This window comes from Prionailurus viverrinus, chromosome A1 (assembly GCF_022837055.1).
Source record: "Prionailurus viverrinus isolate Anna chromosome A1, UM_Priviv_1.0, whole genome shotgun sequence".
NCBI lineage: Eukaryota > Metazoa > Chordata > Mammalia > Carnivora > Felidae > Prionailurus > Prionailurus viverrinus.
The window spans coordinates 128816077-128843214 of NC_062561.1; the positions used below are offsets into that span (position 1 = coordinate 128816077).

General features: G+C 39.3%; 1 protein-coding gene across 2 annotated transcripts in view; it reads right to left on the reverse strand.

Annotated features, from left to right (window-relative positions):
* Positions 1-27138, reverse strand: part of PDE4D (phosphodiesterase 4D) — a 1415237-nt gene that overhangs the window by 1163116 nt on the left and 224983 nt on the right. The window contains exon 1 of one of the 2 annotated variants that reach the window (XM_047855190.1): positions 26259-26355. The exons of the other annotated variant lie outside the window; for it this stretch is intronic. The gene's annotated coding sequence lies outside the window, so the exon portion shown is untranslated. Of the gene's footprint in view, positions 1-26258; positions 26356-27138 lie in introns of those variants that run through there. 2 annotated transcript variants of the gene reach the window in all.

Genomic DNA, 27138 nt, shown 5'->3' on the forward strand with positions numbered 1-27138 from the left:
TAAGTACTCATCACATACTCTGAGCATTAGTGTTGCAAACAGCTCTAGGAGGTCACCTAGAAGAGCACTCTTGGTTCACTGAAAGTAAAAGTGAAGCCCAGAAAAGAACAAAACTTTTATAAAGTTCATACAGCTAATAATCTCCAATCCAGTGTGATTTTCTTATCATCACACCATCCCCAACTCTCCCAACATTTTCACACTTGGAGAGTGCAAATGCCCCCTTTATATGTTATTATTATCAACTATTTCAATGCAATAAAAAAAATTAAAAAACAACATACTATTGTGCCCTAACTCATATTAAAACGTAACAGTTCATGGGGCACCTGGGTGGCTCAGTCAGTTGAGCATTCAACTTCAGTTCAGATCATGATCTCACGGTTCATGAGTTCAAGCCCCACATCGGGCTCATTGCTGTCAGCGTGGAGCCCTCTTTGAATCCTTTCTCCTCCTCTCTCTGCCCCTCCCCCTCTTGCACTATCTCAAAAATAAACATTTTAAATAAATAAATAAATATTTTCAAGCAAAACAAAAATCTTAACAGGTCATTGTATTTCTCCTTTTTTAAAGGAAAAGAAATCAATTCAACTCCAAACGAATATGACCAATGTATTTGTTATCAAAGATTGAAAATTCAGTCAATGGAGGAAATACTGTAGGCGCTAGAACAATCCTACAGATATCCATAGGTGAAAAATAAAAAGAACCCTGATCCAAACCTTACCATTTACTAAAAAATTAAGGGGCGCCTGGGTGGCGCAGTCGGTTAAGCGTCCGACTTCAGCCAGGTCACCATCTCGCGGTCCGTGAGTTTGAGCCCCGCGTCGGGCTCTGGGCTGATGGCTCAGAGCCTGGAGCCTGTTTCCGATTCTGTGTCTCCCTCTCTCTCTGCCCCTCCCCCGTTCATGCTCTGTCTCTCTCTGTCCCAAAAATAAATAAAAAACGTTGAAAAAAAAATTTAAAAAAAAAATTAACTTAAAATGGATTGTAGACCTAAATGTAAAGTGTAAAACCATAAAAACTTTTAGCAGATAACAGGAGAAAATCTTCAGGGGTTAGATCTTACTGAAATACAGAATAACACCAAAAGCACTATACATAAAAGAAAAATATCAGTAACTTGCACTTCATCAAAATTAAAATCCTTTGTTCTGTGAATGATCCTGTTAAGAGGATGAAAAGACAAGCTATAGACTGAGAGGAATATTTGTTAACTAAAGATTATAAGACCCATAACTATAATTTTTAAAATACCAAAAAACAAAAAAGAAAGAAAGAAAGAAAGAAAGAAAGAGAAAAGAAAAGCCTTCTCAAAACTCCACAGTAATAAAACAAACAATCCAATTAGAAAATGGTCAAAAGACACTGACACTTCACTGAAGAGGATATGTGGATGGCAAATAAGCACATGCAAAGATGCTCAACATCACTAACTATGGGAGGCAGACTAATGCCCCTCCAAAGATGTCCACATCCAGCCTCCAGAATCTGTGAATATGTTACATTGCATGGCAAAGGAGAATCAAGGTTGCTATTTAGCTAATCTTAAAATAGAGCAGTTATCCTCAATTACCTGGGTAGGCCCAATATAATCTGAAGTCTTTAAAAGTCCTTAAAAGTGGGATCCTAAGGCAAAAGAGGTCTGAATGGATGTTTGAACACAGAGGAAGGGGGTCGGGAAACAAGAAATATGGAAGCTGGAAAAGGGAAGGAAGCAGATTGTCCTCCAGTACCTACAAAAAGAACACTCTCTGTCAGCACCTTTATCCAGCCTTGTGAGACCTGTGTAAGATTCGTAATATAAAGAACTATAAGATAATGTTTGTATTGCTTTAAGCCACAAAGTTTGTGGTTACTTGTTACAGCAGCAAGAGAAAAATAATACACTACCAACTAGAGAAATTTAAAGTAAAAATATGATGAGATCACTAGTTACTCATTAGAACAGCTAAAATTAAAAATAGTGATACCAATACTTGCAAAGATCCAAAAAACCGTATCTTTCATACATGGTTGGGGGAATACAAAAGAGTAAAGGGACAATCTTGAAACAATAAAATTTTATAGATATGGGAAACAAATTAGGTGGTTGCCAAATTAGTTTAGGGACCACAGGGGAAAGGGAGTGGATGTGATTACAAAAGCATAGTATTGGAATATTTCATAATGATAGAACTGTTCTGAATCTTAATTGAGATGGTGGTTACACAAATCCACATGTGTGATAAAATGACAAAGATCTATATACACACAATTGACCAATGTCAAACTCCTTGTTTTGATATTATACTATGGTAATAGGTATAATCATCAGGTGAAAATGAGTGAAAGGTAAACAGGATAGGTATGTATTATTGTATAATCTATATTATCAAATAAAGAGTTGAAAAGAAAATTCGTACAGATTTTAAAAAACCCCTTGAAACCCTCTCTCTCTGATCCCATTTCCATTCCTCCTTACCTCCCTTCACAGAAGTATCCTAAAATTAATGTTCAGAATTTCCATTCTTAAAATTATGTTACTACCTGTTAATATATTCTTTGAAAATAAAGAACACTGTTTTGCATGTCCTAAAATTTAATGTAAATGATATATCATTAATTTTTCTGTAACTTTTTTTTCCTTAATTTTCTATTGTTGAGATCAAACCATGTTAATGCATCTCATGGAGTAATACTTATCTACTGGACTCCAGTCTACTATATAAATACACCACCTTTTATTTGCACATTCTTCTAATTATGGACATACAGAATTTTTTCTGGTACTATGCCATTATCGAACTATGCCAAAATAAACATTTAAGTGCATGTCTCCTGGTGAACATATATAAATATGTTTCTATGATAGATGCCTAGAAGTGGAATTTCTGTTTTAGGATATGTACGTTGTTAAATTTACTAAAATAGGTCAAACTCCTTTCCCAGTTGGTCATACCAATTTATTCTTCTACATCATAGACAATATTTGGTATTTTCAGATTATAGTTTTTAACCCAACTGTTGAGTATGAAATGTAACTGTCTCTTCTGTACAGATACTTCATTTTAAGATAGTCATTATTTTTCTGCATGGTTTGTGTTTTAATGTCTGCCTTAAGAAACCCTTCCCTACTCATTGGTCAGAAAGATATTCTCATCCTTTCTCATCCATTCTCATACTTTCTTCTAAAAATGTAATTTTTTTTTTACTTTTCCTTTAACTTTTATAGAAACATTAGGTCTAGGGTTTAATCTGTATTTGGAATGAGGAAGGGATCTTAGTATGTTTATTCCCTCCATATGAATCATTACTTCTCTATTTACTAGATCCTTTCTATACTCATTTATAATACATTCTCAGTCATACATGAGCCTGTTTCTGAACTTGGCATATTTATTAGTGTTCCTCCAATGTCCCAATTCTTATTTACTATACCTTTAGAACACTTCTTGGTATGTGGTATGACTAGTCTCCCTAACTTCTTCAACACAGTATTGGTTATACATTCATATGACCATTAGTGCCTCATAAACACTTTAGAATCAGCTTGTCAAGTTTCCCCAAACAAATAAACAAAACCACCTGTGTAAATTTTTATTATAATTTATAAGCTTATTTAGGAAGTCTTAAATCTTTATGATATTAGGTAATTCTACTGTAAGGATGGTATATCTGTCAATTTACTTACATCTTCTTTGTACCTTAAGTACAATTTTTGTAATACTATCTTTTAAAAAACTTCCACATCTTTTGTTAGATTTATTCCCATGTCTCCAGTTTTTGTTGATAGTTGTCATGGTATCAGCTTTTAAACTGAATTTTTTAATTGTTTATTGGTTGGGTATGCTAAGTTGGTTTATTTTATATACAGTAATCTTTCTGAACTTTCATAATTCCAAGTTCTTTTCTGTCAAGTCTCTCCTATTTTGACAGTCATATCTCTAGGTAATGGCAATTTCATTTCTCCTTTTTCTTCCCTTTGACTATTTATTTCTTTCCTTTACTTACTAGGCTGCCTAGGACAAGTTATATATAAACAGAGATAGAGGCCATTATCCTCCTGTTTTAGATGTAAAGGGGTCATTTCTAATATATGACCGATAGCTGTAACATTTCCAGTATTTTTAAATAAATTTTTTTCTTGCTCAAGGCTGCAAGAAGTTACCTACTTATCAGTCTTTCAGAAGACCAACTTTTGACTTTGTCTGTTTTATTAATTCTATTTCTTACTTATTTCTTTTATTACGTTTTGTTTGCTGTTTAAGTCTTGAGTCTGATCTAACATTATTAATTTTTAACCTTGTTTTGTTCTCTGATACAGGCATTTACAGATGAAATCTTTTGTTTCAGCCTTAACTACAACTTTTATTGCTTCCTGTAAGTTTTATTATGTATTATTTTAAATAATGTTATCATTCAGTTTTAAATATTTTTGAATTTCTATTATGTTTTTTGTTTTGACTTTTGTTTTTTGTTTTGTTTTGATTTGTTTAGAATCCTGTTTATTAATTTGAAAGTCCATCTGGGATCTTTTTGGTTTTTTTGCTTAAATTCTTAATTTCAGATATGGTCTCTTCCCACTTGTCCCAATTCTCACCTTCTAAAATGCCTATTAAACATTCACTGGATTTTCTGATTCTAACATGTCTCTTAACTTGTCTTTCATATTTTCTGTTTCTTTCTCTTCAGTAACTTCTGGTTTATTTCTTCAAATTACATTATAGTTGACTAATTCTCTCTTCAGCTGTGTCTAATTTGTTCAACCCATTTGACAAATTTTTAGTTTATATTACTGTACTTTTCACTTTTACAATTTCCATCTGGTCTTTTTGCAAATCTAATTTTTCTTCTATGTATAATTTGGTTTTCATGCCTTAATTATTTTCAATGGTCTTATTTTATACTCTATGTGATAACTCCATCATGTGGAAGTATTAAATTCTAACGTTACTCTTTTTTGTATTTTATAACTTTTATTCATGGGGAATATTTTCTTATATTTTATAAATTATGAGTTAATATTTAGAATTAATTTATCCTGTAAGAAACCTGTAAAACGGTTTAAATGACAATATCCTTCCTGAGAAGTTTGCAATTGATTCAGCCAAATGTCTCAGAGTTACCAGTTGCCTGGATTAATTTCTTTTGGGTTTATTTCTCAAGTTGTGATTCTTTTCCATACTACACAAATAATAAAGATTTAAATCCCAAACCCAAATGAGATACAAATCCACAGTGATATGCCTTTGGAGGAAACATTATTTTCTAAGATACAACTTTCTTATCTCTCCTGTGCTGATGGTAGACTTTTTTTTTCAATAGCCTTCTATTAAAAGGTCATAACTTTGTGCTTAAGATCTCTATTCCAGCCCACAGAATCTCAATTTTCATTTCATGTCTCTACATGGTTGTTAAAACTCAAGCCCTTACTTTAGGGAAACTAAATTTTCTCAAGGGAAGTCACGGTATCAGTTCACATGTTTACTACCTAGGTTTTTAATTCCATCTTTATTTCTGACCCATGGTGATGCCCTTATTTCCTTTTAAGATCAAATTATATGAAACAGATTGTTTATTTTATCTAGTATTTCTAAGTGTTTGTACAAGATTTGGTATTAAGATTATCAGCCATGTTTCTAGAACCCAAACTAAAAAATAACCTCTTTTCTCTAATAAAAATCAACTTAGAGCACAACTGGCAAGATACATCCTTCTTAGTTCCCATAGCAGAAAATCATAGGAAAAAAAATAATTAAGGTCCATACAAAGCCAAAAGCTCCAATTACCTAGAACTTTACACTGCACTTCACATGGATCCAAATAAGTCTTGCCATTTTCTAGACTCTCATAAGCCCTTCCAATCATATTTTTCTAGAATCTCTAAGCCCAGATCACTTGCCATGTAAATTTTCTCTGCTCACTATCAACAAATTTCACTGACTTTTCTTCCTTCTTTCCATTCATTCAGCACAGCTTTTCTAAGTATATGCAAACTGGGTACCTTGCCCAAAACAAAACTAAACCCTGGACCCACAGAGTTTAAATCTTAGTTCCAGGTGGAAGAATAAAAATATTAAACAAATTAATAAATATATTTTAAGCTAGAAGAGAAATAAATCAATAAATGTACTCTAGTTTGAACCATACGAAATGGCCAATATTCTACTATTCTTGACTCACAGAAAAGGCAATTTCATGTAACTCAATCTAATAGAATATGACAGGTGGTGGTAAGTGCTATGAAGAAGGCAGGGCAAGTGGTTAAAGGGTGGGGGGGGGGGCGGTGAGTGTGCTATTTTAGATAGCGTGGCCACAAAGGCCTTTCTTAGTACTATTTGAACAGAGATGGGAATGAAGCAAAGAAGTGAGTAATGAGGATATCTGGAAGAATAATGTTCCAGTAATAGGGATATGTATGCGGAAAAGTTCTGAGGAGGGTATGGCACATTCAAGGGAAAGCAAGGAGAACAGAGGGTCCTGAATGGAGTGATTAAGTATGATGTAAGATGAGGGCAGAAAGGCCTAAGGGGCAGGCCAGGAATGCCATGGCAACCACAGTAAAAACTCTCTGTTTCGCTCTTTGTGAGATGCGAAGCCCTGGGAAAGTTTGGACAGAGGTATAGCAAAACCTCACTTGTATTTTCAGTGGTAAGGATGTCAGCCTCCAGGGGGCAGGATGGATATAGGGAGCTTAGGAGGCTACTACAATAGCCCAAATGGGAGATCATGGCATCATAGACTGGTGACAGCAAAGGCAATATGACTTTCACGACTCTTCCAATCTTTCTTTTTTTAAAGCATATCTGTCTCACTAATGTCTCATCCTTAAACACATACATTTTCAAACTCTCATATCCTGACTTTGGTTAATCCTGTGTCAAAATCACTATGCCTGCCTGCTGTTTGATTCCACTAAGAAACTTCTAGATCATTTTAAATTAAGCACCTCCAAAATATACATCTGCAAGAACCATAGCCTGATACACCAGCATCACCACTCTGGTCTCTAACCACTCTCAAAACAATGGCACCATACCTGATCAAGGAGGAGATGGCATTCACCATGCAAGGAGCACCATGAAAGAATGAGCATGTGGCTCCCAAGGCCACCAATGAGCTTCTGTCTCTTCCCATAGTCTCTAACTGAAGGGTGGGCTGGGCCTGAGCCACAGCAGGAAAGGGCTCTTCATGGCCAACTGTGATGCAAGGAGGCTCCTCTGAGCAAGAAAACTCCTCACTCTCTCCCTGCAGCCAGGCCCCTTCTTTAGAAGTTTCTATGCTCTGCAACTTCCCAAAGAGGAAGTTGTCTAAGGGGGTTACAGCCTTTAGGGAGAAGCTGACCACAGCTCACTGGCATGTGAATGTAACTTCTGCAACTTCTGGCCACATTTCCCCCAATCCCTACAGAAGGCTAGATGTGTCCTATTAAACATTTCGGACCAAGTACAAAGTAACTAGCTGAGCAAGGTCTCAACACTAGGTCATCACAGCATGACTGAAATTCTTTTTTGTTTGTTTGTTTGTTTTTCTTTTGTTTTTGGTGCAATGTCAATCAAAAGTAAAGCTTGAGGGCACCTGGGTGGCTCAAGTGGTTAAGTATCCAACTCTTGATTTCTGCTCAGGTCATGATCTCATGGTTCATGAGTTCAAGCTCCACATGGGGCTCTGCACTGACAAATACATCAACATTAAAAAAAAGTAAAGCTTAAATGTTTATAGAATACAGTTAGTCCAAGAGGACAAGTAGTGTCAAAGTCATTTTGCAATATATATTACACTTTAAAAAATCCTAAAATATAGGTTGCATGCAGTATGCAAAGGCGAGGATATGACATTAAAATGTTACTAAAATTACTGCCGAACTGTAAGGGTATAGGCTATACTCAATCACTTAAGACTTAACAGCACAGAGGCCGTATAATGTCACAACAGTATTAAAATGAATATTCAAAGTTATTTTCTGAAAAGCACTTTGCAAAGATACAACTAGACACACCTTTTTTTGAAAAAAAAAATCTTCATTTGCACTACAAAATAGAACATGCAGAAATCCAAATGTATTCATCACCCTGGTTCTTCTCACAAATAAAGCAGAAACTACATGTCTTAGTATTTGAGAAAATTGAACTAGATCTGAAATGATAATATTGAAGACTACCAAGGCAGAAAATTATAGCCTGAATTCAATATGCTACCTAAAGCAACTGATGTCAGATAATGTAAAAGAAATTTAACATAACTATCGAAAAGTCCAGTGATACGATCTTTCCTTGAATTTCACTGCTGAAAATTTTCTGATAAAATTTCAAGGTTTCTTACAGAGCTTCTACTCTCTGACCCCACTGAAAACCTACTTTTGCTGTAGATATTCACTCTACCATGAGACACAATGATTCTGCAGAAAAGTGGACTAAACTTTAAGAGATCTTCACAGTATGTCTATTTTTTAACTTACAAATTATCATTTTCTTTTCACAATACTGTGTAAATGATATAACTACTACAATACTGAAGAAAAAACTTTTTTTTTAACTTTTAAGGTTCATTGCAGATAAAAGCATGCTCTTCTGATGGGTCTATGTCAGGTCCCCAACCCTGGTCAGTGAGGATAAGCATCTCTAGAAGCAGGTGAGAAACTGTAACCAAGCAGACAATAGTCTGGGTATGGCTTGCCCAAAAAAAAGCAAAGATTTGTGCAGAAGTGACGTATGTCCCTGGGCCTGCTCAATCTAGCAACTCTATTTTCAAATATTAAGATTAGATAGCTATCAAAGTTAAAAATCTATGGGGGGGGGGAGTAGAGAATATGACATTAACATACAATTTAAACAAAAGAAAATCTACTTTGTACACTTATAAATGAAATATCTTCTTTTTTTTTTATGAAATTTATTGACAAATTGGTTTCCATACAACACCCAGTGCTCATCCCAAAAGGTGCCCTCCTCAATACCCATCACCCACCCTCTCCTCCCTCCCACCCCCCATCAACCCTCAGTTTGTTCTCAGTTTTTAACAGTCTCTTATGCTTTGGCTCTCTCCCATTCTAACCTCTTTTTTTTTTTTTCCTTCCCCTCCCCCATGGGTTCCTGTTAAGTTTCTCAGGATCCACATAAGAGTGAAACCATATGGTATCTCTCTTTCTCTGTATGGCTTATTTCACTTAGCATCACACTCTCCAGTTCCATCCACGTTGCTACAAAAGGCCATATTTCATTTTTTCTCATTGCCACGTAATATTCCATTGTGTATATAAACCACAATTTCTTTATCCATTCATCAGTTGATGGACATTTAGGCTCTTTCCATAATTTGGCTATTGTTGAGAGTGCTGCTATGAACATTGGGGTACAAGTGGCCCTATGCATCAGTGCTCCTGTATCCCTTGGATAAATTCCTAGCAGTGCTATTGCTGGGTCATAGGGTAGGTCTATTTTTAATTTTCAGAGGAACCTCCACACTGCTTTCCAGAGCGGCTGCACCAATTTGCATTCCCACCAACAGTGCAAGAGGGTTCCCGTTTCTCCACATCCTCTCCAGCATCTATAGTCTCCTGATTTGTTCATTTTGGCCACTCTGACTGGCGTGAGGTGATACCTGAGTGTGGTTTTGATTTGTATTTCCCTGATAAGGAGCGACGCTGAACATCTTTTCATGTGCCTGTTGGCCATCCGGATGTCTTCTTTAGAGACGTGTCTATTCATGTTTTCTGCCCATGTCTTCACTGGGTTATTTGTTTTTCGGGTGTGGAGTTTGGTGAGCTCTTTATAGATTTTGGATACTAGCCCTTTGTCCGATATGTCATTTGCGAATATCTTTTCCCATTCCGTTGGTTGCCTTTTAGTTTTGTTGGTTGTTTCCTTTGCTGTGCAGAAGCTTTTTATCTTCATAAGGTCCCAGTAATTCACTTTTGCTTTTAATTCCCTTGCCTTTGGGGATGTGTCGAGTAAGAGATTGCTACGGCTGAGGTCAGAGAGGTCTTTTCCTGCTTTCTCCTCTAAGGTTTTGATGGTTTCCTGTCTCACATTTAGGTCCTTTATCCATTTTGAGTTTATTTTTGTGAATGGTGTGAGAAAGTGGTCTAGTTTCAACCTTCTGCATGTTGCTGTCCAGTTCTCCCAGCACCATTTGTTAAAGAGGCTGTCTTTTTTCCCTTGGATGTTCTTTCCTGCTTTGTCAAAGATGAGTTGGCCATACGTTTGTGGGTCTAGTTCTGGGGTTTCTATTCTATTCCATTGGTCTATGTGTCTGTTTTGGTGCCAATACCATGCTGTCTTGATGATGACAGCTTTGTAGTAGAGGCTAAAGTCTGGGATTGTGATGCCTCCTGCTTTGGTCTTCTTCTTCAAAATTCCTTTGGCTATTCGGGGCCTTTTGTGGTTCCATATGAATTTTAGGATGGCTTGTTCTAGTTTCGAGAAGAATGCTGGTGCAATTTTGATTGGGATTGCATTGAATGTGTAGATAGCTTTGGGTAGTATTGACATTTTGACAATATTTATTTTTCCAATCCATGAGCAGGGAATGTCTTTCCATTTCTTTAAATCTTCTTCAATTTCCTTCATAAGCTTTCTATAGTTTTCAGCATACAGATCCTTTACATCTTTGGTTAGATTTATTCCTAGGTATTTTATGCTTCTTGGTGCAATTGTGAATGGGATCAGTTTCCTTATTTGTCTTTCTGTTGCTTCATTGTTAGTGTATAAGAATGCAACTGATTTCTGTACATTGATTTTGTATCCTGCAACTTTGCTGAATTCCTGTATCAGTTCTAGCAGACTTTTGGTGGAGTCTATTGGATTTTCCATGTATAATATCATGTCATCTGCAAAAAGCGAAAGCTTGACTTCATCTTTGCCAATTTTGATGCCTTTGATTTCCTTTTGTTGTCTGATTGCTGATGCTAGAACTTCCAGCACTATGTTAAACAGCAGCGGTGAGAGTGGGCATCCTTGTCGTGTTCCTGATCTCAGGGAAAAAGCTCTCAGTTTTTCCCCGTTGAGGATGATGTTAGCTGTGGGCTTTTCATAAATGGCTTTTATGATCTTTAAGTATGTTCCTTCTATCCCGACTTTCTCAAGGGTTTTTATTAAGAAAGGGTGCTGGATTTTGTCGAAGGCCTTTTCTGCATCGATTGACAGGATCATATGGTTCTTCTCTCTTTTTTTGTTAATGTGATGTATCACGTTGATTGATTTGCGAATGTTGAACCAGCCCTGCATCCCAGGAATGAATCCCACTTGATCATGGTGAATAATTCTTTTTATATGCCGTTGAATTCGATTTGCTAGTATCTTATTGAGAATTTTTGCATCCATATTCATCAGGGATATTGGCCTGTAGTTCTCTTTTTTTACTGGGTCTCTGTCTGGTTTAGGAATCAAGGTAATACTGGCTTCATAGAATGAGTCTGGAAGTTTTCCTTCCCTTTCTATTTCTTGGAATAGCTTGAGAAGGATAGGTATTATCTCTGCTTTAAACGTCTGGTAGAACTCCCCTGGGAAGCCATCTGGTCCTGGACTCTTATTTGTTGGGAGATTTTTGATAACCGATTCAATTTCTTCACTGGTTATGGGTCTGTTCAAGCTTTCTATTTCATCCTGATTGAGTTTTGGAAGAGTGTGGGTGTTCAGGAATTTGTCCATTTCTTCCAGGTTGTCCAATTTGTTGGCATATAATTTTTCATAGTATTCCCTGATAATTGTTTGTATCTCTGAGGGATTGGTTGTAATCATTCCATTTTCATTCATGATTTTATCTATTTGGGTCATCTCCCTTTTCTTTTTGAGAAGCCTGGCTAGAGGTTTGTCAATTTTGTTTATTTTTTCAAAAAACCAACTCTTGGTTTCGTTGATCTGCTCTACAGTTTTTTTAGATTCTATATTGTTTATTTCTGCTCTGATCTTTATTATTTCTCTTCTTCTGCTGGGCTTAGGCTGCCTTTGCTGTTCTGCTTCTAGTTCCTTTAGGTGTGCTGTTAGATTTGGTATTTGGGATTTTTCTTGTTTCTTGAGATAGGCCTGGATGGCAATGTATTTTCCTCTCAGGACTGCCTTTGCTGCGTCCCAAAGCGTTTGGATTGTTGTATTTTCATTTTCGTTTGTTTCCATATATTTTTTAATTTCTTCTCTAATTGTCTGGTTGACCCACTCATTCGTTAGTAGGGTGTTCTTTAACCTCCATGCTTTTGGAGTTTTTCCAGACTTTTTTCTGTGGTTGATTTCAAGCTTCATAGCATTGTGGTCTGAAAGTAAGCATGGTATAATTTCAATTCTTGTAAACTTATGAAGGGCTGTTTTGTGACCCAGTATATGATCTATCTTGGAGCATGTTCCATGTGCACTCGAGAAGAAAGTATATTCTGTTGCTTTGGGATGCAGAGTTCTAAATAGATCTGTCAAGTCCATCTGATCCAATGTGTCATTCAGGGCCCTTGTTTCTTCATTGACCGTGTGTCTAGATGATCTATCCATTTCTGTAAGTGGGGTGTTAAAGTCCCCTGCAATTACCACATTCTTATCAATAAGGTTGCTCTTGTTTATGAGTAATTGTTTTATATATTTGGGGGCTCCGGTTTTCGGTGCATAGACATTTATAATTGTTAGCTCTTCCTGATGGATAGACCCTGTAACTATTATATAATGTCCTTCTTCATCTCTTGTTACAGCCTTTAATTTAAAGTCTAGTTTGTCTGATATAAGTAAGGCTACTCCAGCTTTCTTTTGGCTTCCAGTCGCATGATAAATAGTTCTCCATCCCCTCACTCTCAATCTAAAGGTGTCCTCAGGTCTAAAATGAGTCTCTTGTAGACAGCAAATCGATGGGTCTTGTTTTTTTATCCATTCTGATACCCTATGTCTTTTGGTTGGCGCATTTAATCCATTTACATTCAGTGTTATTATAGAAAGATACGGGTTTAGAGTCATTGTGATGTCTGTATGTTTTATGCTTATAGTGATGTCTCTGGGACTTTGTCTCACAGGGTCCCCCTTAGGATCTCTTGTAGGGCTGGTTTAGTGGTGACAAATTCCTTCAGTTTTTGTTTGTTTGGGAACACCTTTATCTCTCCTTCTATTCTAAATGACAGACTTGCTGGATAAAGGATTCTTGGCTGCATATTTTTTCTGTCTAGCACCCTGAAAATCTCATGCCAATTCTTTCTGGCCTGCCAAGTTTCAAAGGAGAGATCAGTCACGAGTCTTATAGGTCTCCCTTTATATGTGAGGGCACGTTTACCCCTTGCTGCTTTCAGAATTTTAACTTTATCCTTGTATTTTGCCAGTTTCACTATGATATGTCGTGCAGAAGATCGATTCAAGTTACGTCTGAAGGGAGTTCTCTGTGCCTCTTGGATTTCAATGCCTTTTTCCTTCCCCAGTTCAGGGAAGTTCTCAGCTATGATTTCTTCAAGTACCCCTTCAGCACCTTTCCCTCTCTCTTCCTCCTCTGGGATACCAATTATGCGTATATTATTTCTTTTTAGTGTATCACTTAGTTCTCTAATTTTCCCCTCATACTCCTGGATTTTTTTATCTCTCTTTTTCTCAGCTTCCTCTTTTTCCATAACTTTATCTTCTAGTTCACCTATTCTCTCCTCTGCCTCTTCAAGCCGAGCTGTGGTGGTTTCCATTTTGTTATGCATTTCGTTTAAAGCATTTTTCAGCTCCTCGTGATTGTTCCTTAGTCCCTTGATCTCTGTAGCAAGAGATTCTCTGCTGTCCTGTATACTGTTTTCAAGCCCAGCGATTAATTTTATGACTATTATTCTAAATTAACTTTCTGTTATGTTATTTAAGTCCTTTTTGATCAGCTCATTAGCTGTTGTTATTTCCTGGAGATTCTTCTGAGGGGAATTCTTCCGCTTGGTCATTTTGGACAGTCCCTGGCGTGGTGAGGACCTGCAGGGCACTTCCCCTGTGCTGTGGTGTATAACTGGAGTTGGTGGGCGGGGCCGCAGTCAGACCTGATGTCTGCCCCCAGCCCACCGCTGGGGCCATAGTCAGACTGGTGTGTGCCTTCTCTTCCCCTCTCCTAGGGGCGGGATTCACTGTGGGGTGGTGTGGCTCATCTGGGCTACTTGCACCCTGCCAGGCTTGTGATGCTGGGGATCTGGCGTATTAGCTGGGGTGGGTAGGCAAGGTGCTCGGGGGCAGGAGGGGCAGGCTTAGATCGCTTCTCCTTAGGTGATCCACTTCAGGAGGGGCCCTGTGGCAGCGGGAGGGAGTCAGATCCGCTGCCGGAGGTTTGGCTCCACAGAAGCGCAGAGTTGGGTGTTTGCGCGGAGCAAGCAAGTTCCCTGGCAGGAACCGGTTCCCTTTGGGATTTCGGCTGGGGGATGGGCGGGGGAGATGGCGCTGGCGAGCGCCTTTGTTCCCCACCAAACTGAGCTCTGTTGTCAGGGGGCTCAGCAGCTCTCCCTCCCTTTGTCCTCCAGCCTTCCCGCTTTCCGGAGCAGAGCTGTTAACTTATGACCTCCCAGACGCTAAGTCGCGCTTGTTGTGGGAACACAGTCCGCCCGGCCCCTCCGCTTTTGCCAGCCAGACTCGGGGGCTCTGCTTGGCCGGCGAGCCGCCCCTCCACCCTGGCTCCCTCCCTCCAGTCCATGGAGCATGCACCGCCTCGCCGCCCTTCCTACCCTCTTCCGTGGGCCTCTCGTCTGCGTTTGGCTCCGGCGACTCGGTTCTGCTAATCCTCTGGCGGTTTTCTGGGTTATTTAGGCAGGTGTAGGTGGAATCTAAGTGATCAGCAGGACGTGCGGTGAGCCCAGCGTCCTCCTAAGCCGCCATCTTGCCACCCCTGGTGTCCTCAAAAATCTGAAATATCTTCTTTTTAAAAGTACCACTTCGTGGGCACCTGGGTGGCCGACTCAGTTGAGCAACTGACTCTTGATTTCAGTTCAGGTCATGAGGTCATGGCTCATGGGATCAAGCCCCACATTAAGCTCCATGCTGGGCTCAGAGCCTGCTTGGGATTCTCTCTCTCTGCCCCTCTGTTGCTCACGTTCTCTCTCTCTCTCAAAAAAACCCAAACATTTTTATATAAATAAATAAATAAGAATACCATTCCACTTGACAATACTCACAATTCCATGGCTCTATTTTTCTTTGTTTTTTTTTTCTTTTGGTCAAACATCAGCTGCATACTCACACCAGCTCGTTTAGTTAGATTCTTTCTAATAATGTTTGAAAAACAGCTGAAGTTCTACTAATAAAGGAGAGCCTTTGAAATGCATGGTAAAGGAGAGACATAAGCTTTGGGGAGAGTTGAAAGACCTTGGAAAATATAGTGATGGCAATGGCAGAGGTATGGACTGAAAATGGGACATATAGAAATAAGGATGCTATAGCATTACACCTTTTAGTTTTCAGATTTTACACCTATGGAAGTAGTAGAGAATTGGAGCAGATCTAAAAGAACAGGAACCAACTGGAAGAAAAGGGGCCTATCCCATCCCTCGGGCTTGCCCCTTCTCCTCTTCATGGATCCTCCCCATCAGTAAACAGTATATGTACCACTCCTAGACTCTATTTTGTACCCCATGCCACGTCTCAGGGGCAAAGCCTAGATATGTAATGGCAGTGGGATTTGACTCCTACCACTTGGAACTTGACTAGGATGCTGAACAGACTAGATCACACATTGATGGATTAAGTCCATGCCTTGGAAGACCAATAATCACTGGACTGTGAAGAAACAGCTCACCAGCAAATGGTTTACTAGGAGCTACGGACAGCAACTAGAAGACCAAAGGATGTTAGTTTCCAACACCAATTTATGGAAATTGTGAAGATGGCACAGAGTTAACCAGAAAGCTCCCACCGTAATACTGGTAACAGATGCTCTGCTGGTTTCAATCATTTAATTTTTAATCTGGGCTCCTATAGCACAAGCTCTTTGCACCTTACCCCAGAGATTCTGAGTAAGTGCACTTTACTTTTAGACATTTTCATTCTTGACACAGGGCTCCACAAATATAAAAGAACAGGCCATTCTCCAGGCATGCTAGGGGTTGTTACTATCTCTTTCTTACTCTGTGGTCTCTTTGTAAGCATTTAAAACAACAATAGGCTGATAAATGTTTTTCTGGCATTGGCCATAAAGTGGGAATATGTTAAAAGGATTTCGTCTGCTTCACAGCATTAGATTAGTCCTTTCTGGAAAATCAGAGGTGCTTCAGAGTTGAAAGGCCATCTCAGCTTTAAAGTAAAGAGCTATCCTATGAGAAAGGAAGGTACATCTCAGGTGGTGTTTTTATTGGAAACACTGTTATTACAATTCTAGCAAAAAAAATTTGTGAAGAGAAAAGGCACAATTATGTTAATTAATACTAACTTATCTTTACAGTTATTCAGATAATAACATCCACCTGACATACCTGGAATTAGTACTGAAGTCAAGAGTATTAAATATAAAGAAGCCACATGTATTGATTTCCAGAATAATGATTTAGAATGACCTTGTTAATATTTCAGAAACAATATGGCCCACATTAGCCTGTAAATGGACAGAACAAAAAGGAACCTGACTCAATGGTAAATAATTCACAGAACTATTAGTTTAATAAAGGGCTAGTTTAACAAGCCATAAAGACACTATGCTTTAAGAATCTTCCATGCTCCTAAAAAGAATCATCAAGCAACCTTGATTCCTTGAAAAGTCTCTTACATAAAACTCTTTTTGCTATACCCTTCTAAAATTATTTGTTAGGTAGGCATGATAAGCAAAAGATAATATACCACTGCCAAAGCAGAGACTAATGTTTCTCAAAGGAGGAACATCGCTATGTGGGAAAGCAGAAATGATCTGTTCTTGGTTTAAGATTCCTTGACAACCACAGAGTCCAAGGTTCACCCAGAATGTCAACATTACATTAAGAGGCAAAAAAAAAAAAAGATTTCTTCCCATGATACCGTCATTATGCCATTATACCCTACTCATGCTCATTCATACATATGTCAGTATCCCTACCTCCTCAAAGACACAACTGGAAATATAGTATTCTTTGGATAGTCAGTCAAAGATGCTATCTTGTCCAGCCCTGCAAGGTGCAGCATTATTTATTCCTTCCAGTTTACAGACGAAAGAAGTGTTTCACAGAGAATGTCTCTTGCCAGAACTCACCTTTCTTTCCAACTAAAGTAAAAATAACTATAATCAGTAATAACACATGGCTTTTCTATGGTGTCCTTCCCTATAATACTGCAGCCATCACTTGATTCGGGCTTCAAAGCCATCTACTAATGCATGTGCAATATCATGTGTAAAATTATGTAGAAAACTTAAAGTGCAAGAAGCACTTTTATTAGTTGCTAATAATATAGACTATGTCATCGTGATGTTTAGACATAATCTGACTCAGCCAGTAATGAGATGTGCAGTCTTTTAATCTTTTTGCCTCCAGCTCGTAATCTGTGAAAGGGGAATATTAATGCTATCTACATTGGTGAGTCATTGAAAAGATTAAATCTTAAGGGAAAAAAATGATAAAAATAGAATTTAGGAAAGACTCTCCAAGCATTTCCATCTATTCTTAATTGTCCCACACAAAATCTCTGCTATTCAGTGGAAAGAGCTTTTCTTTTCTTTGCTGTATGACTATTTCCGTGGCACTAACAATACTCGAACTATTTCTGAGTGTCTCATGCAAGACAAAAAAATTAGTATAAGAAAATATACAATCTGCATTATTTGATGTATTTTTTTCCAAGTTTGTCTTGTTTCACAAGGAGTCCTTAGAATGTTCTGTCTGAAGGCATTTAGGACTTCGCTCCCTCATAAAATGACAAAGGACAGAAATAGACTGCAGCCATCTTCCATTACTTGTGTCACGTCCAGTGCTTTGGAGAGTGAAGCCATGCTACAGAAAGCATCACTGCCAACAAATGCTGACAAAACTCAGCAGCCCCTCAGACAAAATGGACATTTTCTCTGTCAATACGGCCCCTCACCTCCATGGAGTGTCTTAAGCAATCCCAGCTGCAGTGGAATGTGGGTTGCCAAATACAGACACAATCTGTCCCCACTCCTAAAATGAGGTTGATTCTCGTTATTCTTAAGGAGTCACATACAAGCTGTTGGCAATTTGCTCAAGTGAAGAGCAAACCATATTGAGTAGTTGCAACACTTCAGAATTCAGACAGCAGCATAAACCAAAATGTGCCCAGAGCCCCAATTTACTGGCAATTTCTGGGTCTAATAATAGCTGACACAAAGGGAAGAATGAAGCCTGGCACACACACCTCACTAGCCAAGACTGGCTTTTGCAATGCTAACCTAACGGAAAAGGGGGGCTGTTTAGTAATTCGCTCCCTCCTAGGTGCCACATTACAAAACAGTCTCCACAGCAGCCTGCTCTGGCTGCCCACAGTGATGGTGGCTTCACTCTGCTGCTTACACATGCTCAGGCAACAGCTAAAATGATGTTGTGTGTATTCACACCTGCAGGAAATAGCACACTCTGTGGAATGAAGCATTCATATAATCCATTAAGAAAAATAAATAAAAAGGTGTGAATGGACTGTTAATAAAAGAACAAAAATGATGTGTAAAAAATATAGGAGAATAATTGGAGCTCACTAATAAGACCACACAATGAAACAAAATAAGGAACCGTTTACCTTGAAAGTTAATCAATATTTTTAAAAGTTTAAAAAAAATATTCATTCTTGGTGAAATTGCAATGAGTTGAGAATGTTGGTACACTGGTAGGTAGAGAGAAGAAATAACAGTATAAATTTTTGAAAAGCAGTTCACAAATAGTTACATTATGTTTTGAAAATGTTCACAAGGAAAACCAAGAAAGAGCTCATGCCCAAAATGCTTACCACAGCCCTTTCATATAGCAAAATAATTCAATACAAATAAAATGGAGAAAAAGCCTAATTAGAAATATTTATAAAAGAATGAATGCTTAAGAAACCCATACAGGAAAAATGTGAAAATTTTATTTGTGAAAATCATGTCACCTGGGACTTCTATGTTTTTTTAATTTTTCTTGTGAAATATTTCTTACATATAAAATAGTACATCTAATGTTGATCAACACTTTGTATCATGTCAAGTGAAAAAAAACAGGACACAAAATTATATATACGACACAATTATAACTCTATATGAAAAATTCCTCTGTATACAGTATGTGTAGAAGGAAATAATCTGAAGTCTTAATGGTAGTTATTCTCTGGCAGTGGAATGATAGGTAATTTTTTCCTGTTTTTCCCTATTTTCAATGCTTGAACTTCTGCTAAGCATAAATTCATCATATTTACTATCTAACTTTCGATTATAAATTGGAAAAATGTCAAAGCCACCATATTCATCTATTAATTTTCCCAGAAAATATTTACTGAGTTCTTCCTGTAATCATAAAACACTATGTATCAAAGGAGAGATATATGCATATGAGACATATATTGAGCTCTCCAAAAATTTGTAAGAAATACAGCAGAGTAATGGAATAGCAAAACAGAAAAACAAACTCATCCTAAATTTAGTGAATGAAATTCCTAACGACACAGTGGCAGTGTGCAAGATCACAGATGAGGTAAATTTCTTGGGGTCTTGTCCCTCTTTATGTATTGCTAATCTGGACTTCCAGATTAGTAATTCCATGCGCCCAGGAGGAATCTGGACTCGAGGTGATCAAAAACTTTATTCAAACCAAGGAAAGGAATTTACCAATAAAAACTGCCTACAAAGCTATACTTTGTCCTTTTCTAACCTACTGGAGGTTATCTATGAGTAATGTTATTGTGATACTGTATTTATAACCATAGGAAACTCTCATAAATTCCTGATCTTACGTATCATCTTGGCTACAAATTCCATTCATTTCAAAAATCCAGTCTCTAATAACAATTTCTGTGACAAGCAGCTCAAAAATTTTCAAGGCAGTTTCTTCCATTTATCAACAGTTTAAATATCAGCACAGTTATTAAATATCTTGTAGTCACCAAGCACTAAAGTAGACCCTCTTTATACAGGATGAATAAGAAAAGACCCCTCCCCTCATACAGCTCATGAAGCCAAAGTGGGACCACAGAATGCATAAACTAGAGAGCCCTGAACACTCTTCTGGCAGTTTTATTTCCCTTTTAGGATAAGTAGTAAAGGGAGTACTTTGAACCTGGCCCAAAGTAGATGACATGAATGTAGTACTAAAGGGGAAGAAAGGCATCATAACTGGATAAATTTAGGAAACCTCTTCTGAAGATTTGATGATTAACAATGTACTTTTTTAAAGACTCAAGTCTTCCAGTAAAAAAAAAAAATCTGTTTGAGGAAGTTTAATCTTGTGCTCACCCCGGCACCATCACCATGAGCATCACCACCACCTATTTAAAAACTGGACCATTTCTTACATTGTATGTATCAACATTCCTTGGAAAACTCACTGAGAAACTGCTCTAAACCAGCCACACATTTAACAGTGGTGAAATGAAACTCAAAGATACTTAGTAAAGTTACTCACCCCAAGTCATACTGGTAGCTGTGGCAGAAACAGGGCTGGAGCCCATAACTTGGAGTCATTCCCCTGCTAATCCTATGGCCTAGACATCACAGACAACAAGAGCATTCACAAATTTTAGGTATTGAGGACAAAAACAGCAAAATGTTAGCAGAGAGCAGAGAAACACTACCAATACACAGAGTTGGCAAAAACTGGGAAGGTCTAAAGAGCAAAGAAGTCAACAATACAACATGAATTTAAAAGAGAAAGGCCTGCATTCTCAATGTGGAGGAGACACCAGTCACAGTGAAGGGATCAGACTACTTGTTCTCTAGGGTAGTAAAGTTCTCTGTTACTCTGTTTAAGCTCCAGAGACAATGACTTTATATGGATGCAACTCTGTTCCTACAAAGTTGATCATCCCAGAGGAGGCGATGAACAACAAAAATCAACAATAACAGAATCCTTCCCTGAAAACTATCTACCTTCACAATGAGTTCCTGAGAGGGCTGGTGCCCTCCACACTGGAAGTTCATTAAAAAAAATAGGACAGATTATCATCCACTGGGAAAGATACAAACACAGTCCTGCCTAAAGGAAAAGAGATGGACTTGATAAAATTTCAAAGTCATTGCCAATCTTTCAAGACAGGCTGTGAGTCAGAGGCTGGCCATCCTTTCTGTCTGCTATCGAGAGACTCTGCCTCCTATGCCACTCCTTTGTCTCGTCTTTTGATCATTTTACTGTTTACTGGCACCTCTGTCTATCCTATAGGGACACATGAAAATGGAAGAAGACTGGAAACAAGTTATTATACTGAGTTCTTTCCAAGAGAGATTTATTTTGGGGATGTAGGATACAACAGAAGAAGGTAAAAACTGTGGCTGAAGTATGATTTGAATTACATGTGCATTTTTGTATCCCATTTCTTCACCAAATAGAAACAACCCTGAATCCTGGGATGGTAACTGCTGACCAAGGTACATTAGAGAAGTGGTGCTCCAGTTAATGTTCCAAACTTTGATTTTCAGAACCAATTTTTATACTCCAAGTCAGAATCCAGGAAGGTTTAACCCAATTCCTTTTCTCCCATGTACCCTTCCCTAAGTCTCTCTGTATAATCAACTGCTAAAAGGAAATGATACTGAGAAGGCTTTAGAGGAGTTTCAATGTGTAACTAACCTGTCTACCTTTCTATTCAATTTAACTTTACTTTAGAACAATATGAAAAGAACTACAGCACTAAAATCCCTCTCATTTAAAATAAGAATATGTAATATTTTGGCTTATCCAAATTAATTAGCTCTAAAGGTCTCCAGATTAATTTTGCTCTTTATGAAACAAGGGGGTGGACTGAGTTTAACACTTACAACCTAAGGATAATGCCACAGGTTTAGAGGTTTTGATGATCCTTTAAAAATTAACTTGCATTGATCAAGCTTAAATCCTCTCGTAAGCACAAGCCAAAAGAAAAATATCTTAAATTAAGTACATAATAAGAAGAAATAGACAACTTTTGGGGCCCCATGTGTGCAGGAAATACATAAAAATGTTTCCACAAGTGGTTATTCCTTTGAATTCCCCCCAACCTACTGTCCAATATCACACACTCACCAGAAAAAGCTTAAGTTCTCCCTGTGTCCTCTTGGTGCTAATCATGCCCTGTCACTGGGTGGGAGACAGAACTTCAACTCTGTCTGCATAATCCTGGAATAGACTGCTCCACAAAGCTCTTTGCACCCCTCACTAACCTTCCTTCTTAGCGCAAGAAACAAAGCGGGGAAATATGCATGCTAAGGTTCATGTGATCTACCATCACTATCCACAAAGCTTATCATCACCTGTGTAGAGCAACAATACTAACTCATTATGGGCCTGAACATACAACATGAAATAGCACAACTGAAGAATGGTTAGCTAACTACAACTGAGATGGTTCTGACCTTCAAACAAAGGAAAGAACACCTGGTCTAAAAACTAATTTCAATTATTTCGAAGTGGGGCTAAAAGACTTTGGACAGGAAAAGGGGCAGCACAGTGCAGCTTCTAAGAGTACAGGCTTTTGGAGTCAGGGATACCCAATGTCAAATCCTGACTCTCCCTTCTGGGTCACACACCCTGACATTTACCTACTGTGGGACCTTGACCCATGACCCTCAATTGCTTCCTATAAAGTCAGGATCATGGTAGTCCCTCATATGTGAAGTGTTTAGTAATTGTACCTACTATAATCATTATCTTCTTATCAGAAGAGTCCTTGGACCACAGGAAGCCATTTTTTATTTTAAATCTAATATCCTACAGAAAGAGAAGGGTTTCCTTGTCCTGTGATTTAATCTTAAAATATAATGATTTAACAAAAATATCAAAGACTCTAGGATCATCTCCAGTGTTCAGCAGAATAGAATGCAAGTCACATTAGTAAAACCAGAAATCACCTTCTAAAATGCACTTACGGTGTACACTTAGATTTCAACAGTACTTCTTAGCTTTGTCAGATGCACCTGAGAGAGCATCCCTCCCAGAGGATAGGGTATTATTTCAAACTACCAGGGGTAATGAGGGGAAGGTGGCATAGAGATAAGTCTCACCTCTCATTCTGTAAGATAACCCTGGGGAGAATACAATGTAGAGACAAAATGCAGTTGGAATGAAGGTAAGATGCACCTCGACTTTCTAATTTTTTGTACTCCGGGACTACCATTTGTTATTTGCACAAGGAGAGACAGTCTGGATGAGGGTGGAGAAGGAGCAGGAGAGGAGAAATCACAACAAATTATAAACAAAAAACCAGGCATGGTGATTGACAGCTTCTCTTGGGACTTCCCCGGGGAGCCAATTAGCGCTGGTTGCTGAGGTGGGTTTGCTTGCTAACACAGAGGTGTTGCCTCTGTGCTAACCCACCTGTGCTATACCCACTTCATTCAAGCGACCAAGCCGCTGTTAATGAAGTTCAGAACCAATCACCCCACAGAGAGAGTTTTACTAAATCTCTAAGGCAGATGTTATAGGGTAACTGGCAGGGAAACACCTTTAACATCTACTGCCTTACTGGAAATCAAAACACTAAAATAACGATTTGGCTCATCCTCCCTGCTCCTCTTTTCCTTTGCTCCTTCTCACCCGAGGCAACAGTGACCACATGCTCTGTGTAAGTTCTAACTCACCGCACCTCCAACTGCTAAGCCCGTTTCCGTAAGTGAGAGAAGTAATGTTGCAAGAGCAGATTATAAATGCAGGCAAAAAACAAACGACAGGAAGAGTAATACCTCCAGCGTCGTCTCCACTAGCACTGGGAGACACGTTAACGTGAGTCCCACAAAACAGCTGAAACAGAATTTAGCAACATCTGGGAAGCTACCTGGCCAAACTGCTCTTGGAAGAAAATTCTTCATGGCGTTTCCACTGCTTCAACATACAGAGCACAGGATGCCTTGTGAATCCATTTACTGTGACGTCACACAACTCACACCAGTTTTGCTGTCTTGTCTCCTGATGAACAACCCCCACCCTCATGGAAGCATCCCTACTTGCTTCCTACTATCACACCATCAGGCAGCAAATCTTGACAAAGCCTTTGACCAGAGTAGTGCTGTGTAAAGCACTCTGAAAGGAAAAGGAAATGCCTCCAAGTCCTTGGCTTTGGAAGGCAAAAATGAACAAAATTGACAACCTAGGTGCTACCACATGTGAAAAATAATAAACCTAAAAATCTGGGGTGTTCTCAAAGGGAAACAAAGAGATAAATGCAGGAAAGACTCCCCAGAGGAGAACAGATATGAGTTTAATTTTTTAAAGGTGAGACTTACATTGAGAAGGATGGATAAAACATGGTAAAATTTTCAGAAGTGGAAACGCACTAAAGATAAGCCCCACAAAATAAGACCCAGGATCTAAAAGATATTCAGATTCCCCCCAAGCTCAGATCTTCATGAAAACAACCAAAGGGTAATCAAGGATAGATTTCTCCAAGTATGAGAGAGGCCAAATTCTCCAGAGATGGTTCTGTCCTCATCTGCCTGAGACAATTCTGTGTGCTAATTTGACCTCAGTACAAAATAGTAAGATGGTACCTAAGCTAAAGAAATCACAAAAACGCTGGAATGAATGTTCTTCAAGCCACCCCCATCCTCTCTCATTTATGGGCACCAGCTTGCTCCATGAACAAATTAAAATTGGAGAAGAGAGCCCAGGCAAAATGAAATTCAGAGAGACAGGCACTAAATTCCTTTCAACTTCATTAGGCAAATGGAACAAGATGCCTCAGAAGGTGGAAAGTAAAGCTGGTTGCCAAATCAGCAACATTAAGCAAAGTCTGTATCAACAAAAGCACATCAATCTGACACTGACTTTAAACTAGGGATGTGGGTTATGTCTTCAGGATCCATTCTTCCCTTTACTGGGATATCTGTGAGGTTGGAGGAACTTGGAAAAGTTAGCAGGGAACTGGGCACTTGGCTCACACCCCTACTCTGTCCTGCATCATGGAACTTGATAGACTGTTTAAACTCAATAACTGGAGAGAGAGAATATATACTGTGTTCCTCACCTAGAAAGGGGCCTTCAAATGCACTCACTCTTTTTTTTTTTTTTAATTTTTTTTTCAACGTTTTTTTATTTATTTTTGGGACAGAGAGAGACAGAGCATGAATGGGGGAGGGGCAGAGAGAGAGGGAGACACAGAATCGGAAACAGGCTCCAGGCTCTGAGCTGTCAGCACAGAGCCCGACGCGGGGCTCGAACTCAAGGACCACGAGATCGTGACCTGGCTGAAGTCGGACGCCTAACCGACAGCGCCACCCAGGCGCCCCTCACTCTTTTATTCAACAATTATTTATCAAGTACATGCTCAGGGCCAGGCATCACTATGCTAGACACCACGGGTCTAGTGATGACAATTACAGACAGGTTCCCTGTTCTGTGTAGTTTACAGAGAAGAGGGCAAATAGCTGGAAAGTGGAAACACAACCTGATATATTCCAAGAATGAAAATAACAGGCACAGTGCATTCTGGTATTCTGATCACCTCTCCTTCCCTCCAATGGTGAGGGTGAGGCTTCCACCCTCGGGATACGGGGAGCACTGAACACATAACACCCAATACTGAACACCTGAGACCCACAACAGTTCTCTAGGCACATTTGCTCATAGCCCAGGGCCGGCCACTGCTTGCCACACAAGGCCACACGGGGGTTCACTCAGGAACAGAGAGAACAAGCAGAAGCTATGGGAGACAGATTTTGTAGTAACAGTCATGACAATAGGATGATGATGCCACAAGAGGATGGGACTGGCATGTTTGAAAAACTCCATAAGCTGGCAGGGAACTAAAGCCCACCACTCAAGGTGAAGCCGACTTTGTGCTCGGTTCATGTGATAAGAAAACTCGTTTGGCCAGAGCGCCTTATCCACAGGAGCACAATAGGAAAGGGAACTTGCAATTAGGGCCAGTTTTACCACAGGCCAAGGCAGGACATAATAGTGAACTTTATCACACAGGTGCACATAAGACAGTCCAAGGTCCAACCCTGGGATTACTAATGTTCCCTGGGAAAGCCTCCCTGTTTTCTTCCACTCCTCCTTACCTGACATGGCAACCTGGCCCAGGCAAACGATCGGTCTCAGGAGCCACCCTATGAGACCTGTGTCTCAGGTCCAATGCTAACACACTGCTCCTCACCAAATGCTACCCTTGTTCTGGGACACCATGCCACCTTTCCAAGCTGAGTGCTGGGATGGCAGAGGAGGGTAAGGGGCTTGCTGAAGCAGCTTCTCTGACAACTGCATTCGCTTCAAGTTAGTAAAGACACAAAGCCCCACTCACGTCAGTGAACATCACGAAGGCACAGAAGTTCAGAGAATGCTGGTCTCTCCTGAGAGAGCCGACAGCTTGGCACAAGCAGCTGCACACAGACACAGGAGGACGGGTGCTTTGCCTAACCAGGCTTGCTGAGAAGTAGCAGAAGGCAGGAAGTGGGGCGCTACATGCGACAGGAAGAACAGGCAGATGTTTCAAGGGTTGAGCCGACTGTTGACGCTCCAACTGGAGCAGACGCTCCTGCCTTGAACACAATGTTAACATCAGTAAACGGAAGGGAGAAAGACAAAAAAAAAAAAACTATTTAGAGACATTAACATCTCTTGCAAACAGTGCAGTTTGCTTCCCCACAGCAGGCTAATGGAAAACCCTGTGAAAGCAGTTTCAAGAGACACAGAAAGTGGAATCTGACTACTTTTTCGTAAGATTTGTTAAGGAAGGAAATCCTAAAGTTCAGGAGTCTAGAAATCTCAAGGTTCTGTCGAAGAAAAAGGTCAGCCTCCAGATAGCCTCTGTGTTTCTAATTTGTTCCCCTTTCTTACTCTGCACCCCACACCGTGGGCAGATTCCGAGGCTGCTGCACATTCACCCTCGGGCAGCCTGTGTGGGGAGGATACTCACGGCGGGGCTTGTGGGAAGGGCGACAGACCCAGCTGCCTCCAGGTTTCTATTGCTGAACTATGACAGCATCCACACGATGTGCCAGCTACCCGCATCAGGCCTCCCTCTCTTACCCTGGCCCAGTCTTATACATACACAACCTAACTCAATAAACTTAAAACTTCATTTCTAAGAGGGTAGAATGAAGGGCTCTGAAAGTCACACCTATCCATCTTCTTAGGATTCTCGGTGAAGCGGAAATACAAAGTCACCGGACGCATTTGAT